Source organism: Carlito syrichta, unplaced genomic scaffold (genome assembly GCF_000164805.1).
Source record: "Carlito syrichta isolate Samal-C Ts95f unplaced genomic scaffold, Tarsius_syrichta-2.0.1 Scaffold309294, whole genome shotgun sequence".
NCBI lineage: Eukaryota > Metazoa > Chordata > Mammalia > Primates > Tarsiidae > Carlito > Carlito syrichta.
In genome coordinates, this window is record NW_007253390.1 from 525,377 (window position 1) to 544,525 (window position 19,149).

A 19,149-nucleotide genomic window follows, 5' to 3' on the forward strand; every position below is an offset into this window, starting at 1 on the left:
CTAGCTAAGTAATAGATGAAAGAGGCTACACTCAACAACGGGTTTTCAATGTAGATTGAACAGCCTTAATTTGGAAGAAGATACCACCTAGGACTTTCATAACTAGAAAGGAGTCAATGTCTGTCTTCAAAGCTTCAAAGGACAGTTGAAGCCAGTGCTCATTTACCATTCTGAAAATCCTAGGACCCTTAAGAATTATGCTAAATCTGCCCTGCCTATGCTCTATAAACGGAACAACAAAACCTGGATAACAGCACATCTGCTTTACAGCAGATATTTTTAAGCCCATTGTTGAGACCTGTTGCTAAGAAAAAAAAATTCCTTTCAATATATTACTGCTCATTGGCAATGTAGTTGGTCACCCAAGAGCTTTTGTGGAGATGGACAAGGAGCTAAATGTTGCATTTGTGCTTGCTAACACATCTATTCTGCAGCCCATGGATGATCAAGGAGTAATTTCTACTTTCAAATCTTATTATTTAAGAAATACATTTTGTAAGACTATAGCTGATCTAGATAGTGATGGATCTGAGCAAAGTAAATTAAAAACGTTTTAGAAAGTAGTCACCATTCTAGATGCTATTAAGAATATTAGTGATTCATGGAGGAAGTAAAAATATCAGCATTAATAGGGGTTTGAAAGAAGTTGATGTCACATGAATGACTTTCAGTGGAGGAAGTGTCTGCAGATGTGGTGGGAATAGCAAGATAACTAGAATTAGAATTGGGACCTGAAGATAGTATTGAATTGCTGCAATCTTATTATCAAACTTGAATGTATAAGGAGTTGCTTCATTGGAAGCTCATCTGTTAAGATGAGCAAAGTGGTTTCTTATGATGGAATCTACCCCTGGTGGGGATACTTAATGAAAACAACAGATTTAAAATATGATATCAACTTAGTTGATAAAGCAATGACAGGGTTTAAGAGGATTGTTTCTAATTTTGCCAGAAGTTATACTATGGGTAAAATGCTGTCAAACAGCATCACATGTTATGGAGAAATTTTGGTAAAAGAAAAATCAATCGGTATGGGAAACTTTGTTGTCACGTTTTAAGAAATTGCTACAACCACCCCAACCTTAAACAGCCACCACCCTGATCAGTTAGCAGCCATCAACATCAAAGCAAGACCCTACATCAGCAAAAAATTTTCTCACCAAAGCTCAGATGATTATAAGCATTTTTTAGCAATAAGGTGTTTTTAGATTAAGGTATGTAGATTGTGTGTGTGTGTGTGTTTAGACATAATCATTGTACACTTAATAGAATTCAGTATAGTGTAAACATCACTTTTATATGCACTGGAAAACCAAAAAAAATTGTGTAACTTGCTTTGGCAATATTTTGCTTTATTGCAGTGGTCTGGAGCCAAATCTGCAATATTTCCAAGGTATACCTGTAGATGAGATCAGAGAATGTAGCTTTTTCAGATTGGCTTCTTTCACTTAGTAATGTATATTTAAGTTTTCTTGCATATCATGGCTTGATTGCTCGCTTCTTTTTCCATTAAATACTATTTTATTGTCTGGCGGTACCATGGTTTTTAAAATTCATTTATCAACTGAAGGACATCTTAGGTACTTCCAAGTTTTAGCAATTATGAATAAAGTTGATATAAACATTTGTGTGTAGGTTTTTGTGTGGATATAAGTTTTCAACTTCTTTGGGTAATTACCACAGAGTGTGACTGCTGGATCTTATTGCATTTTTAATTTAGTAAGAAACCACCAAACTTTCTTCCAAAGTGGCTCTATCATTTTGCATTCCCACCAGCAATGAATAAAAGTTCCTGTTGCTCAACATCTGCTCCAGCATGTGGTGTTTTCAGTGTTGTCGATTTTGGCCATTCTAATAGGTATGTAATGGTATCTTGTTTTAGTTTGTGTTTTTCTGATGACATATGATTTGGAGCATCTTTTCATATGCTTACTTGCCATCTGTATATCTTCTTTGGTGAGGCATCTGTTAAGGTCTTTTGCCCATTTTTAAAATTGGGTAGTTTATTATTGTTGAGTTTTTAAAGTTATTTGTATATTTTGGATAACAGTCCTTTATTAGACATGTCTTCTGCAAATATTTTCTTCCAACCTATGGTTTATCTTCTCATTCTCTTGACAATGTCTTTTGCAGAGCCAAATTTTTAATTTTAATGAAGTCCAGCTAATCAATTCTTTTTTCATGGATTGTACCTTTGGTATTGTTTCTAAATAATCATCACCAGACTCAAGGTTGTCTAGTTTTTCTTCTGTTACCTTCTGGGAATTTTCTATTTTTGCATTTTTCATTCGAGTCTGTGATCCATTTTAAGTTAATTCTTGCTGAGGGTGTAAAGTCTATATCTAGAGTCATTTTTTGGCATGTGGGTATCTGGTTATTCCAGTACCATTCCATGAAAAGACTAACTTTCTCCACTATACTGTCTTTGCTCCCTTGTCAAAGATCAATTGATTTTATTTATGTGGGTCTATTTCTGGGCTCTCTGTTTTGTTCTAGTGAGTTACTCATCTGTTCTAATACCACACTCTTAATTACTGAAGCTCTATAGTGAGCCATGAAGTTGGGTAGTTTTAGTCCTCCAACTTTGTTCTTCTCTTTCAATATTGTGTTTGCTATTCTGGGTCTTTTGCCTCTCCATATAACCTTTAGATCAGTTTACCGATAGCCACAAAAATAACTTACTAGAATTTTGATTGAGATTGCACTGAATTTGTAGATCAAATTAGGAAGACTGACATCTTGATAAAATTGAGTCTAGCCATGAACAAGGAATATCTATTTAGTTCTTTGATTTAATTCATCAGAGTTTTGTAGTTTTCCTTACATAGATCTTATTCATATTTTGTTAGATTTATACCAAAGTCTTTCTAATTTGGGGGTGCTAATGTAAATGGTATTTTGCTTTTAATTTCAAATACCACTTGTTCATTGCTGATGTATAGGAATGTGAATGGATTTTGTATATTAACCTTGTGTTTTGCAACCCTGCTGTAATTGTTTATTAGTTCCAGAGATTTTGTTTTTGTTTTTCAAATTTTCTATATAGATGATCGTTTTCTCTGCAAATTTTATTTCTCCCTTGTCAATTAGTATACCTTTTATTTCCTTTTCTTGTTTATTTCATTAACTAGGCTTTTCGTGTGATGTTGAAAGGGAGTGGTAAGAGGGAATATTACTGCCTAGTTCCTGATCTTCGTGGGAAAGCTTCTAGTTTTTTACCACTAAGTATGATATTAATTGTAGGTTTTTTATAGATGTTCTTTATCAAGATGAGGAGATTCCCTTTATTCCTTGTTTTCTAGGAGTTTTTATCATGAATAGGTGTTAGGTTTTGGCAAATGCTTTTTTTTGGTCTATTGATATGATAATGTAATGTTTTGGTTTTTGCCTGTTGATGTGATGAATTACATTAATTGATTTTCTTTTCTTTTCTTTTCTTTTTTTTTTTTTTTTTGAGTCGGAGTCTCACTCTGTCGCCCAGGCTAGAGTGAAGTGGCACGCTCACAGCCACCACGGCCTCGACCTGCTGGGCTTAGGTGATTCTTCCGCCTCAGCCTTACTAGTAGCTGGAACTACAGGTATGCACCACCGTGCCCAGCTAATTTTTTTGATTTATTGTAGAAATGAGGTCTTGCCATGTTGCCCATGGTCTCAGATAATCCTTTCACTTCTGCCTCCCAAAGTGCTGGGATTACAGGCGTGAGCCACCACACCCAGCCCATTAATTGATTTTCAAGTGTTGAGCCAGCCTTGTACAACAGGGATAAATTCCACTTGGCATGTATAATTTTGTATACATTGTTAGATTAGGTTTAATAATATTTTGTTAAGGATTTTGCATCTAAGTTCATAAGAGATATTTATCTGTATTTTTTTTTTCTTGTAATGTCATTGACTGGTTTTGTTATCAGGGTAATGCTGGCCTATCTTGTCTGAGGTGGGGAGGGTAGCGGTCAGGGAAATCTTTTTGGATGATGCAGTTGTTGAAACCAAACAAAATATAGATGTGAGTCACTGAAGTTAAAATAATTTATGTGGAAAGAAAGGATTGTAATTCAGGGTATACATGCAGATTGGGTGGTCTTCAGTATGTCCAAAAACAAAGAGGTTAGAGCTTTTATTTTAAAAACAAAAGACAAAAACCCAAATGTTTTGTATTACTATTTGAGGAAACTCACTGGCATTAATAAGATTTTGAGAGCTGGCAAATTTTGACTGGTGATGGCAGCGGGTAAAACTGTGCTTAAGAGTTGCAAGTGGTTGCTTCACCAATTGATTTCAGGTTATACCAGGCAATTAGGCAGTTTCAGCAGCCAGGCTTGCAGGAGAATTAGATTCTTTGAGTAATGTTTTGTGCCTTGAGTGCTTTTTCTTCTGGCCTCTCGACTGTGTTTCAGTAGAGTATGACAAGAATCACCCAATTTGTATGATCAGTTTTCACACAGTGTTTAGTCTAAGACATAAGTAGAAATCAGCTTAAACTTTTCACGTAGGTAAAAGAAGGAATCAACTGATGATTACATACAATAGCATAGAAAAGAGGATGTTCATTTTATCCACTGCTCATCAAGTTGTTGTGAAGTCTTTAAGTAAAATTTGTATGGTTTTGGTGGTTTGGTGATATGCATGTGCTTGTGTACTTCATAAATGAATACATGAAATTGACCACATGGTAAGAGATCGATAAAAAACTGAAGGCACGGGATTATAGGCTGAGCCACCGAGCCCGGCTTGCTGTGATTATTTCCTTTCTTTGAAGACCCACATAGAGATTTACTTTTTTTCTGAGCTAGTTAGATAAAAACAAAATTAATATTGATCAAAAATAAATCTTTAGCCAGGCTCGGTGGCTCAGCCTGTAATCCCGTGCCTTTGGGAGGCTGAGGTGAGTGGATTGCCTGAGCCCGCGGGTTCGAGACCCGCCTGGGCAACTTGGCAAGACCTCATCTCTACGATAAATCAAAAAATCAGCCGGGCATGGTAGCACGTGCCTGTAATTCCAGCTACTCGGAGGACTGAGGCGGAAGGATTGCCGGAGCCCAGCAGGGCGAGGTTGCAGTGACTGGGAGCGGCCACTGCACTCCAGTCTGGGCGACAGAGTGAGACTCCAACTAAAAAAAATTAAATAAATAAATCTTTTATTTTAACTATGCCATATGACCTGAGTTCTCCTTTCTAAGAATGCAGACTTTAATTTGCATTAGTTAGGAATTTAAACATTCATAAGAAAGGTAAATTAAATTGGGAAAATTAGACCACCCATGATATTGAGTGATTTAGAACTTCAATTTAATGTATTTAGTAGTTCTTTTAAAAACATCAATGAGGCCAGACTTGGTGGCTCAGTCTGTAATCCTGTGCTTTGGGAGGCCGAGGTGAGTGAATTGCCTGAGCCCATGGGTTCGAGACCTGCCTGGGCAACTTGGCGAGACCTCAGCTCTACAATAAATAAAAAAATTAGCTGGGCGTGGTAGCGCATGCCTGTAGTTCCAGCTACTCGGAAGGCTGAGGCGGAAGGATCACCGGAGCCCAGCAGGTTGAGGCTGCGGTGACCGGGAGTGTGCCACTGCACTCCAGTCTGGGCAACAGAGTGAGACTCCAACTCAAAAATAAATAAATAAATAAATAAAAACATCAATGAGATAGTTTCTGTTGGATGTTCAGTGTGAAGATCAAGCTGATGTATTTACATTGCCAAAAGTGTCTGTACTCATAATCTCAAATAATCATTGTTTTAAGAGGTTTGTTGGAATACCACCAGCAATACAAAGAAATGAACTATTGTTACATGTAACAGCTTGTATGAATCTACATAGGATTGTGCTGAGTTTAAAAAAAAATCCCAGCCAGCCACAGTGGCTCAAGCCTGTCATGTCAGCACTTTGGGAGGCTGAGGCAAGAGGATTGCCTGAGTCCAAGGGTTTGAGATCAGCCTCGGCAACTTAGCGAGACGTCGTCTCTACAATAAATGAAAAAATTAGCCGAGCATGATTACATGCGCCTGTAGTTCTAGCTACTTGGAAGGCTGAAGTGGAAGGATCGCCTGAACCCAGCAGGTCAAGGCTGTGGTGGCCATGAGCATCATGCCACTGCATTCCAGCCTGAGCAACAGAGTGAGACTCTGACTAAAAAAAAAAATCCCATCCCAAAAAATTACATATTGTATAATCCCACTTATATAACATTCTTGAAATAACAAAATTATAGAAATGGAGAACAGAGTGATTTCCAGGTGTTAGACGAGAAATAGGTGTGACTATGAAAGGGCATGAGAGATCTTTATGATAATAGTGTTTTGTGGCTTAATTGTGTCCATGTCAGCGTGCTGGTTATGATAATGTACTATGGTTTTGCAATATGTTAACCATTCAGAGAAACTGGGTAAAGGGTAAATGGATTGTCTCTTGTGTTACTTCTCACAATTGCATGTGAGCTGATAATGATCTCAAAATAAAAAGTGTTTAATAAAAAGATTTATAAAGGAATGAATGTTTAAGATTAAAAGGAAATGCTAACATTTAGAGCAGAAATGGTTCCAGTGTCTTTTGGCAAACATTTTTACTGCTAATGAGGAAATATGGAGCAATTGAATACATTGCCTCTGGAGTGGGACACCTGGGTTGAAACCCCAATAATTATCAGCTGTTTGACTTTATAATATTTCTAAAACTCTCTGAGCTTGAATTTTCTCATCTTTAGTAAACAAGGATAATATTGTCTACCTTACACAGTTGTGAGAATTAAATAGAACAGTGCCTATGAAGCATCTAATATAGTGCTTGACCTATATAGTAAGAAAGAGATCAGTAAATGTTAGCAATTGTGCTTGGTTTTTATTGTCCTACATCTATTCCCAGGGTTTTTTTAATAAATGGATATTAGTATAAATAGACTAATTAAAATTACATATTTAACTATGTATTACTAGGAAAAATGGTTATTTACATAAGGTAAAACAAAATAATAACTAAAAGAAATACAACTATTTTTCACTATAGGTCATAACATTTCTTAAGAGTAGAATTAACGCTGGAAGGGTTGCTGCAAAGAAACCTGTCCTCATTTGGATATTACTGATGCCAGGACAGTATTCTGACCTTAAAACACTTGTGTCCTGACTAGATTGAGCTGGCTGCCTCCTATCCCTGTGGAAGGACTCACTTCGTTCCAGTTTTTTGATATGTTCACACCTTTTTTTTTCCCCCAACCACTAGACCACCAGAGATCACATCTTGAGATCACATTTTTCTAAGATCTTCCACCAGGAATCTTAAGTCTTAAAGCCTTTGCTTTTTCACAGCTCTTTAGTTTTCCTTCTCTTTCTCAATAACATGAGTGTGGATCCAGTTTGTCCCCAAAGCCTGAGCCTTGCTCTGAAGCGTCCGACTCTAAAGACTCTTCACCAATGCCTGTGATTTATGGACCTGAAGAAAATTACTCATCCTTTCAGATGTCTTCTGCCAAGATGCCCCATGCAGAGACGTCTCTCCTCTTCTTCGTGGACCTACTTACCCAGGTCCAGTTCAGACTCTTCCACCAGCCCCAACGTCAAACTACCCTCTTCTGGAGAGAGGAGTCTCGGGAAGAAGGCAGACACAGTCCCGGTCAAGAAACAGAAGACCAGAGCCGTGTTCTCTTCTGCCCAGTTGTGTGTCCTCAATGACAGATTTCAGACAGAAGTACTTCAGCCTCCAGCAGATGCAAGAACTCTCCAGGATTCTGAACATTAGCTACAAACAAGTGAAGACCTGGTTCTGGAAACAGGGAATGAAATCTAAGAGGTGGCAGAAAAACAACTGCCAAAGAACAGCAACAGTGTGGCTCAGGCCTCAGCACCCACCTCCTGGGTCTCTGCTTTCCCTACCTCCAGGGATGCCTGGAGAATACATCTGGGAACCTTCCAGGGTAGACCAACTAGGCCTGGAACAGCCAGTCTTGGGGCAGCTCCTTCCATAACTCTGGAGAGGAGTCTCTGCAGGCCGCCATGCAGTTCCTGAAGAATTCTCCAGCCAGTGACTTGGAGGCCATCCTGGAAATGGCTGGGGAAAGCCATCGTGTCATACAGCATAAGTATTTTAACACCCCACAGACTATGGATTTATTCCATAGTTCCTTTGTGAACATGCAGCCTGAAGATGTGTGAAGATGGGTATTTTACTCAATGTCAGTCTGAGCAGTGGCTGAATCCTTCCTTGCTCCCTCCCTCCCTCTCTCCCTCTCTTGTAGGTTTTCTTGTTTTAGAGTCATGTGCTCTGCCTTAATATCCTGGTTCTCATTCTGCCTATTGTGTTGATTTGGGGTGTGGGGGTATGATTGGAACCTAGTCAAAGAGGTGTCAGTGACTTTGGCTACTATGGACAACATGAGAGGAGCTGTTTCTGGCTGTAGATAAGTAGATAGAATAGTAGTCTGGACATTTTTAGCATTTAGAATCTAACCTCAAGAATAGGAAACATAAGTACAGAGATGAAGGAGCACTCCTGTTTTCTGGGATGCTCCTTACACTAACAAACAGTTCAGGTGAAGGATTAAGCTGTAATGCACTTTGTTGATTTTCTTAGCCCCTTTTGGCTGTAGTACTAAAACCCTGATTTGTTCATGCTAATATTTCTAGAAAGATACTTTGTATTTTGTGGCATGATGACATCAGTGCCAATTTGGCTGGTTTAAGAACAAATGAATAAAATAACCATTTTACCTCTTTTAAAAAAAGTATGTGTCCTTTTGTTCTGCATACTTATGATATAATTATATTTGCTTTGGAAGTTTTATTCTTAAGGCTGTTTTTCTTGATTTTCATATCTTTTATTCTTTTTGGCTTATTGAATCCTCTTAAATTTCTGTAACTAATTGTAGCAATAGGACTGACAAGCATTGTTAAATTAGCACTACATTAAGGATATAAATTTTCTTGTACCCATCTAATGACTTACTTATTGAACAAATAAACATTTGAAGTGTATTCTTTATGAAGTAAGTCTTGAGAACAAAGCCAACAATGACTTAGGAATTAAAAAACAGAAACATTTTTCTGTAGATGTAGTAATAGGTCCTTTTAAATCCAGATATCACTTAAAGCTTGCTTTGTAAACATAACTTTGTGGGACAAGAATATCAATACAGGATTCATAAATTCATCTTCAGACCTTAACTGATTTAGCTATAGTATATATAATGCTGCATGCATAAGATGTATTTACTGATTTCTGTACAAAATGATTATGAACTTTGCTTCTAAATTAAATTTTCTTCAATTTCAAATTCTGCTAAAAAGTTTGAACTTTGACCTTTGAACAACACAGGTTTGAATGAGTGGGTCCACTTATGTACAGATTTTTTTCAGTAAATACAGTTGACCCTCCGAATCAGTGGATTTGGCATCTGTAACCAAACACATTGAAAATACAGTATTCACAGGATTTGAAACCCATGTACATGGAGGGCCGACTTTTGGTATCAGTGGGTTCACAGGGAAGACTGCTGGACTTGAGTATGTGCAGATTTTGGTGTCCATAGGGGTCCTGGAACCAACCGCCAGCCCTGACCCTCCACAGATATCAAAGAACAATTGTGTTTGCTTTTATTTTTCCTTCTCATTCTCTTTCCTTCCTTCCCTCTTTCCTCCCTCTCCCTCCCTTGCCCCCCACCTCTCTCTCTGTCTGCACAAACACACATAAAACATTTGCAGAATTATTTGAAAGTTATAAGTACCACTCCTAAATATCTCAGCATGTATTTTATGAAAACAAGGACATGCTCCTACATAACCACAATCATTATCATACCAAGAAATTTAGCATTGTTAAGATGGTATCTAACAGTGGTCTATATTCACATTACTGTACATGAAATTTTCTTTATAGCTACTTTTTTTCCAAACTGGGAACCAAAGATTACCAACTGTGTTCTGTTCTTGTCTAGAACAGTTGTCCCCCCTCCATGATATTGACATTTTCAAAAAGTGCAAGCAAGTTGACTTGTAGAATGTACCCCAGTCTTCATTTGTCTGTTTCTTCCTAATTAGATTCAGATTTTTGGCATTTTTGCTACATAGGTGGTGGTGTATACTTTAGATTGAATATCATCAGCATGCATACTCTGTCAATTAGTCTTACTAATTGATGGAATTAATTCTGACCACTTTTCTCTTTATTTCATTTGTAATTAAGAAGCATTATGTGGGGTGATACTTTGAGATTGAATGCATATTCTGTTTCCCACTTGCATTCCATCTAATGATTTTAGCAGCTTTTGATGATCTGTGCCCAAATCAATTACTATATTGATGATTACAATATGATAATTTTCTAATTCTGTTATTCCTTTTATATTTCTTATCTGGCATCATCTGTAAAGAAGAACTTTCTCCTTTTCCCCTTAATGATTGTTATTGTAGTTTCATGGATTCTTTTTAATTAATTGTGTCACAATTCATTATTGTCTGTAGTCTTTTTATACCTTTGTGGGCCCAAATTTGGCCAGTAGGAACCCCCTCTAAGCTGGCTTCTATATCCTTTTGACATATCCCTATCAGTCTTTGACTATTTTTTTTCTTTCTTATATAACCAAATATTCCAGACTTACTTTCTTCTTTCCTCACCACTGACCAGGAACCAGTCGTTTTCTATAAAGTCTTGGTGTTCATCTTAATGGGGAATGTTATTTAGACACCAAGATCTGGGTATAGATATATTTATTGCTATTTTGCTATTATTGCCTTTAGACTCTTTCTTCACAACAGTGCCAGGAGAAATATGTGTGTATAATAATGAATTCTTATTGATATCTCTATAGGGTTTTTACATATTAGAATCTTAAAATAAGCATCTGCCCCAGGGCTCCTTCCCAAAGGGATACATTCCCAGCAAATGCATTTCTTGGCTAGGGACAAGTTGCATTGCCTCCTGTGCCCACCTTAATCTTGCTCTGCTGGTTGAGATCCATGTACAACTGTATTATCTCAACATTCACCAGCCACGCTCTAATTAGAGTCCTAGTAGGACTTCCACACTGTAGTTTTGAACATTTTTCAATTTTACTGTAGCAACCTCCACTCATGTTGATCTATCTGGGCGGTCCTCATTATTTATATCTCCTGGTTACAAAGTTGCTTAGTTTGTGAGTGATGTACCCCTTATTCCATTCTTGACATAAGCCTTCTTGTTTTTAGAGCATGAAATCGTTGTACTATTATTGTCATCCCATTTTACAGATTAGGTATTGAAGCACAGAGAAATTAAGGAGTTTTCCAGAAATCACATAGGTGGTAGAGTCAGGATTGAACTCAGATACTCTGCTTGAATGGTCCTTGTTAATCTTTGCTGCTAGACAACACAATTAGCATGGGAAAGCAGTGGAAGATAAGGCATGAAAAGAGTGATCATCTTAAGATCTTGAAGAACTTTAATATTTTTCATATAATTTGGACTTGTTTGATAGGCACTAGGAAGTCACTGATAATTGTAAAGTAATGTCATTGAAAATGTACTATAGAAAGGCTCATATTCTGTAGCCACGAGGGACTGTTGAAAGCAAGATTTCTGTTAGTATGCTATTCTTGGGTCTCTCTCTAGGGGTCTAATGAATCAGAGTCACTAAGGTTTGAGGCCAGGGAATTTGTGAATTTTGAAACTAATCATCCACATTTGGAACCACTGCTATAAACTCTTTTGCTTATTAACTATATTCATTTGGCTATTAATATGCAATTTCTATATGTATCCATCTAGTAGAGCCACGTTTAAATGACCTTAATTTGCCATTTGAAGTTAAATATAGTCCAGATGAAGTTGGTGGATCTGCTGAGGAAACATATCCATCCTTCATCAGTCTGGACCTTTCATTTTAATAGACATTTGAGCTGTACTATTTCTTTTTTTTTGAGTTGGAGTCTCACTCTGTCACCCAGACTGGAGTGCAGTGGCCGTTCCTGGCCACGCAGCCTCGACCTGCTGGGCTCCAATGATCCTTCCGCCTCAGCCTTCCAAGTAGCTGGAAAAACAGGCGTGCACTACCACACCCGGCTAATTTTTGATTTATTGTAGAGATGAGGTCTCGCCAAGTTGCCTAGGCGGGTCTGGAACCCACGGGCTCAGGCAATCCACTTACCTCAGCCTTAAGGCTCAGGATTACAGGCTGAGCCACCGAGCCCAGCTTGTACTATTTCTTATATATGGGTTTGCAAAAAAGCTTACTATCAGTTTGGTTTAACATTATCTTGAAAACAGGTGTCTGTTTGGTAGTATGATTATTAAATTTATCAAATGAAAATGACAAAACATCAACCAGATACTCATTTACATGCGTGTAAACAGATTAAAAAGAACTCTCAATTGCTATATTGTGTGTAATGTTAATTTCCTAAAAACTTGGACACAATTAAACAGCAGCTAAATACGTGTCATTATGTTATGATAGTTACATGTTTTTCTGACTTGCTCTCTATACTTCATTCACATATCTAACCAAGGAGGTCCAAATAAAATATAATCAGTTTTGTGTGGTCAGTTTTTTAAGCACATGTCATATTGTTAAGATTCTGAAACTCTTCAGGAAGGTATTTAGAATCTTGTGGTCGTCACCTCCCTTGCCAGGGCTACCACAATCACCATCACCCCTGGGGGTATAGCTGGGCAGCAGTGGCACTCTTTGGTCCTGGTTGTGTTTCATACAGATTGGATACAACAACAGTATGTCTGGAACAACAATGTCCCACTAAATATCTGACTACTAAAATATTTGCTGTTTAGTGTGTTTTTAAGGCTGATACATTTTGCTTCCTGGACCAAAACACTTTTAATAGGTTGAATTTTTGATTTGTGAAAATTTCCTTATTATGTACATAATAATTTCCTTATTATGAATGGAAACACATTTTTTTCCTGGAAAATCTCTATTCTTTTACCAACTTTAGAACTGAGTTTCTAAGGTTCTAGCTACTGAAATGATTAAGGGATAATCTAAGATAGATCATAAATAATGATCCTAAAAGTAAATGATATGCCTTTTATCCAGATTAACTAGAACTTTAGGGAAGTGAAAATAAAATCTGGGGGTGGGGTGGAATTGGCAGTTGAGGGAAACTGCTAGGGGAGGGAGGGGCATACCTCATTAACAAAGGTACCTGCATAATCAACGTTTGTATAGCTAACCCTGAATTGTACCCCACATCTTTATAATAAAATAAATGAATAAATAAATAGATAGATAAAGAAAGAAAAGAAAAAAAATCTGTGATAGGAAAACAATTAATTTATCATTTTTATTTTTCTTTTACCACCAATCCATATATAGATGTTTCCTACTTAAAGATATACAAAAATGCAAACTTATAGAAATAAGCAAACTGTAATCTCTTTAATAATATCTAAAATACAATACTGTTTAGAAAAATAAATGACCCCTCACCTTGAAGTACTAATAAATATATTGTGCAGACACATGGATGATGACTAACTACTTTTCTTAGAGCTATAAATGGTGATTTATGAAGTATTACATTGGAAAAGTGGGAGAACATTATAAATTAGTCTCTTTTTTTATTTTTGGTAACTGCTAGAGATTTAATTGACATACCATACCATATAATTCAGCTGTTTAAAGTGTACAGTTCAGTAGTGTTTAGTATATTTATGTAATGTTCACCATAATCAATTTCAAAATATTATCTTCTTAGGAAACTATTGTTATTACCTCACCACCCTGCACCCTCAGTTCTAAGCACCCACTAATCTTTTTTGTGTCTATATATTTGCCAATTTGGGGTATTGTATATAAATGGAATCATATAATAGCATTTTTGTGTATGTGATTGACATCTTTAACATACTTTTAAGGTTCATCCATGTTATAGCATATGAAAGTACTTTATTCCATTTTATTGCAGACTATTCCATTGTGTGGGTCAGCAGCATTTTGCTTATCCATTCATCAGTTGGTGAGCATTTATACTGTTTCCATCTTTTTGGCTACTATGAGTAATGCTGCTATGTACATTTGTGTACAAGTTTTTGTGTGGACATCATTTCTCTTGAGTATATACCTAAGAGTGGAATTGCTGTGTCAAAAGTAACTTTGTTTCATTTTTTTAAGAAATGCCAAACTGTTTTCCACAGTGGCTGAACCGTTCTTACATTCCCACCAACATTATGAGGACTCCAATTTCTCCACATCTTCACTGACACTTGTTATTATATGACTTCTTTATTATAGCAATCCTATTGGGTATTCATTGGTATCTCCGTATGATCTTGATTTGCATTTCCCTGACAATGTTGAGCACCTTTTCTTGTGCTTATTGGCCTTTTGTATATTTTCTTTAATGAAATGCCTGTTCTTATCCTTTGTCCATTTTTAAATTGGGTTATCTTTTTAATTATTCAGTTGTAAGACTTTTTAATATATTTTTCATATAAATCTTATAAGATATATTATTTCGGTTGTCTTTTCAGTTTCTTGAAAGTGTCCCTTGAAGCACTGAAATTTGTAATCTTGATTAAGTCCAATTTATCTATTTTCCTTTCCTTTTCTCTCTCTCTCTCTCTCTCTCTCTCTCTCTCTCTTTTGGTACTTTTGTTGTCATATCTAAGAATTTATGGGCAAATCCATGAAGATTTACCTTTATGTTTTTCTCTAAGAGTTTTATAGCTTTGCCTCTTTTTTTAGGTATTTGATTAATTTTTAGTTAAGTTTTATATATGGTGTGACATATAAGGGTCCAACTTTATTCATTTTGCTTGTTAATCATTCAGTTGATCTAGCACTGTTGAAAAGATTATACTTACCCCACTGAATTGTCTTGGCACCCTTATTGGAAAAAAATTCAGTTGACCATAGATATATGGGTTTATTTATGGACTCTCAGTTCAGTTTCATTGATCTCTATGTTTTTATACCAGTACCTCATTGTCTTGATTATTGTTGTAAGTTTTAAAATCAGGAGGTATAAGTTCTTGTACTTTGTTCTTTTTCAATATTATTTTGACTATTCCCTTGAGTTTTCATATGAATTTTAGGACCAGCTTGTCAGTTTCTACAAAGAAGCTACCTGGGAGTCTTGTAGAGATTATGTTAATTTGTACACCATTCTACAAATTAACAACCATTTGTACGCCACCCTAGCAATATCCAGTTTCCAATCTATGAACTTGGGATGCCTTTCCATTTATTTAAATCATCTTTATTTCAACCATGTTTTTTAGGTTTTAGAGCAGAAGTTTTACACTTCAGTTAAAGTTATTGCAAAGTATTTTGTTCTTTTTGATGCTATTGTAAATGGCACTGGTTTCTTAATTTCATTTCCACATTGCTCATTGCAAGTGTGTATATATAAAAGTGTAATTGTTTGTCATATATTGTTCTTGTATCCTACAACCTTACTGAACCCATTTATTGGTTCTAATTGTTTTTTAGGGAATTGCTTAGGATTTTTAATATATAAGATCATGTTATTTACAAATAGAGGTATATTGTATATTTTGTTTTAATAAATTTTTCATTACTTCAATTTGAGGATTATTATTTTATCAGTAAAGTGTTTTATCTCTCTTTTAAAAATTTTTATTATAAAGATGTGGGGTACAATTCAGGGTTAGGTATATAAACATTGATCTTGCAGGTACCCTTGTTGATGAGGTGTTTTATCTCAATATGTGGTTTCTAGATTTTTGGGGTCATTTTTTGGTTTACAGTTAGTTCTACTGTAATGCAATACATGTGTTCCTTAAATCTTTGTACTATGTAAAATCTTGCAGTAAACAACACAAGACTTGTAAGGAAAGTTGGTTAGAGCATAGCACTCAAAGTTTATCAGTGTCACATTTTTTTTAAATGGTAGGAACCTAATAAAAATGATAGCACAGCACTGTTTACAATACCAGAAACACGGAACCAATCCTATGGCCCATCAAAAATGGACTAGATAAAGAAAATGTGGTGCATATACATGATGGAGTATTATGCAGCCATAAAGAAAAACAAAATCATGGGATTTGAGCAAATTGGATGGCGTTGAAGACCATCATACTTAGTGATCTGTCACAGAATCACAGAACTGAATACCAAATGTTCTCACTCATAAATGGGACCAGAACATTAATCACATTGGCACAAGGGAGGAATTGGCAGCTGATAGACACTGCTGGGGGTGGGGGAGTAGGGGGGTAGAAGGGGCACATAGCATCACAAAGGTACCTGATCCTAAATCAGGGGAAGTGAGGGCCAGTTGGAGGTCCAAACTTTACCTCCATGCAGCCTGTTTGTGTAGCTAATCCTGACTTGTGCCCCATATATATATATATAATTTTTTTTTTTTTTGAGTTGTAGTCTCACTTTGTTGCCCAGACTGGAGTGCAGTGGCACGCTCGACCTGCTGGGCTCTGGCAGTCCTTCTGCCTCAACCTTCCAAGTAACCAGAACTACAGGCGCATGCTACCCGGCTAATTTTTTATTTATTGTAGAGACGAGGTCTCGCCAAGTGCCTGGGCTGGTCTCGAACCCGCAGGCTCAGGCAGTCCACTCACCTCAACCTCCCAAAGTGCTGGGATTACAGGTTGAGCCACCGAGCCTGGCTACCCCATATACTATAATAAAACAAAACATTTTTTTAAATGGTAGCACAATTTTGCATGTTAAATGGTTAATAAAATACATTACTATAATAAGTATGGCACTTTACCTTGAGAAAGACCTGAAATTTTCTTGTGGAAATGGCATTAAAATGGTTGCAGCATAAGTTATTGTGAAGTGGCAAAAGGAGGATTATCTGAAATAGAACAGAAAGTGATAACACCAGAGAAAGTTATAAGACCTTATGAGAGAGATGAGGATATGGTTCATAATACATATGGTGAACTGAAATAAGTGGTAGATGTCTGGGATGCTTGTGGATTTGTATATTGTTACGTGTCTCAGTATAGTCGAGTGCAGTCTTTTGCATTCAACTAGTATTTCTGGTGAGCAAAGCTATTACAAACTTAACAAAGCAAACTTAATATTATGTTCATATTGTTTCCTAGTATAGCAATTGCATTGGAAACAAATGTGTATTTTCAAAACAGAACCAACTTTCTGTCATATATTTGCTCCTCTAATTGTAAAATGAAAGCCACCCTAATTCAATTTGCAGAAATTTGCTTTATACAAAATTTAGGCAGAAAAATCTCTGTACTGTTCCACGAAGAGGCAAGAATATTGTGACATATCTGAGAATTATTAAAGCTTGCACCTAGATGATATTTAGATGAATTACCTTCAGCTAAAGCTAGTGTCAGCTGGCAGGATCTAAGATGAAATATTCTTGAATTTAGATGGTACCCAAACCCTTCTGGGAACCACATTTCAGCTTTGAAGGGAGGGAAGCCAGTGCTTGACAGGCTAGCGGTTAGTAGCCCCTGGTTTAGCTGAGCTGAGGACAGCAGTATGATGGCAATAGCAAGATTTTTACCTCTGCAGTCTTAGGAGAAAACTATTTGGGTTTAAAATGAATTTTTTTTTTAACTAAATTCATGTTTATGCCAAGATAATTTCACATACGTATGTCTTTGGATTGGGAACTTTGGGTTTAGTTTATTCTCTTAATTGTCAACATCAGAAGTTTAGATACAGTAACTTAATGTGTTATAATTCAGTATATACTTCTTTGGCAAAATAATGTTATATAATAACAATAAAAGATTCATTCTGAAATACTGGGGTCTGCTTGGTGTAATGGCAAGAGCATGAGCTTTGATAACAGACAGTCCTAGGTTTTGTATTCTAGCTCTAACTCTTACTAGATTATTCAACTTGAGACTTTCTCATTGGTAAAATGGCATACCCTATCTCAATAGGATTGTAAGTTGTATTTTACTTTTAGCTCCACTTAAAGATAAATGAAACTTATGGTAAACCTGTTTATATAAATGAATGTGTAAAATATTTTCTAAACTGAGATTAACGTTGAAAAACTATATAATATGAATATGCTATATGTGCCATTTTAGCAGAATGGCTCAAATACCTCGTGTCTCATGATTGATTTAAGTCTTTAGTTCCTCCTTATATTCCCATAGGAGTATTTGGGCATAGTAGGTATTCTAGCCACTATATTAGGCCAAGACCTGAGTTCATTTTAGGAATTTTTTCTTAGTTCTTTTTATGTCTAAATCTGATGCAAGAATAGTAAAAGCTAAGCAACAGAACTTCTAGCTTATTGATTTATGAGGCTTAAAACCCTCTTATAACACTTAAAAACTTTCCTTTCTTTAATAGCATTAACCTTCATTTCTAACACATACATGTAACTTATTTTTGCTTAGACTCTTATTTTTTGCCGGTTGGAGAGAAAAATATAACCCTTGTAACACAGGTACAGAACTTAATGTTGGCTCTTCGATGATACTTCAGCTCCCGCCCAGTAAAGTCCCTGAGGTGCCACATTGTCCAAATCCTTCCCTTTTCATTGAAATGCCCCATAGCTCATCTGCTTTTTCTTCAGTAGCTGTACTGCTTCATACCGTCTTCCTACTGCTGCACTTAGCTGTCGTGTTCTGCTCTGCCACCTGGTGGCCTTAATGTACACTGTGGCTTCTATCGCTGCTGCTGTTGCCTCCTACTACAATACCGTAAATGCTTTGGGATTAAGCTGCAGTGGTATGGGCTCTGGACCCAGACTTCTAAGTGTGAGTCCTTACAGCATTACCTCCTTGCTGTGTAACCTTGAAAAGAGCTTACCTCACAGACTAATACCTTTCAATATTAGTTAAATACAAATGCTGAAAACATTACATGCTGAAATAAAATGTTGAAAACATATGGCACGTAACACTCATTGTTAGCTATTATTCTTCTTCTGATTATAACGCTTTAGGTAAGCAATTAAATGTTTCTATTTTATTTGGAACTTCAAATTGATTGATTTTAGTCTTGAATTTATTCTTTAATGTTGATCTTTTCTAGATCCATTGTGTATATTTTTGTTATACATAATTTTAAATGTATCACTATCTCATATTGTAAAGTTAAAAAGCAAAAAATACACGTAAATGTACGAGTTCTTAGTTTAAGCGATTGAATACCATATAGAAATAGCTAGCCGGGCTCGGTGGCTCAGCCTGTAATCCCGCGCCTTTGGGAGGCTGAGATGAGTGAATTGCCTGAGCCCACGGGTTC

The 19,149-nt window shown here is 36.4% G+C and overlaps 1 protein-coding gene and 1 pseudogene across 3 annotated transcripts in view; both read left to right on the forward strand.

The window, feature by feature from the left end:
• CAMSAP2 (calmodulin regulated spectrin associated protein family member 2) overlaps window positions 1–19,149 on the forward strand; it is a 122,514-nt gene that overhangs the window by 56,984 nt on the left and 46,381 nt on the right. The window lies entirely within an intron of this gene.
• Window positions 7,332–8,143, forward strand: LOC103269554 (annotated as a pseudogene).